The sequence below is a fragment of the Plasmopara halstedii genome, assembly GCF_900000015.1.
Source record: "Plasmopara halstedii genome assembly, contig: Scaffold_1211, whole genome shotgun sequence".
Classification (NCBI taxonomy): domain Eukaryota; phylum Oomycota; class Peronosporomycetes; order Peronosporales; family Peronosporaceae; genus Plasmopara; species Plasmopara halstedii.
Genome location: NW_020188126.1, coordinates 17,903 through 18,216, shown reverse-complemented (window position 1 = coordinate 18,216; position 314 = coordinate 17,903).

Genomic DNA, 314 nt, shown 5'->3' with positions numbered 1-314 from the left:
TTGTACGACCGGACGAGGAGATAAACTCGTCATCGCTTCTGGATGAAGCTGTCTTGGATGACACCAAGGTAGTGCTGAACGCACGAAGTAGATCGTCGATCCTACGGAATCCCCTGGATCCGTACTATCCTTTGGTAAAGGAATTTCAAGACGTCGTCTCCAGAGACCTGCCTTCGGTCCTACCTCCGGATCGAGGTGTGCGTCATGAGGTCGACCTGGTTTCGGGAACCAAATACTGCGTAATACGCCAATGACCCTTGCCTAAGGAGCAGTAAACGTCATTGATGCCTTTTCCGTGCAAAGCACAACACAGG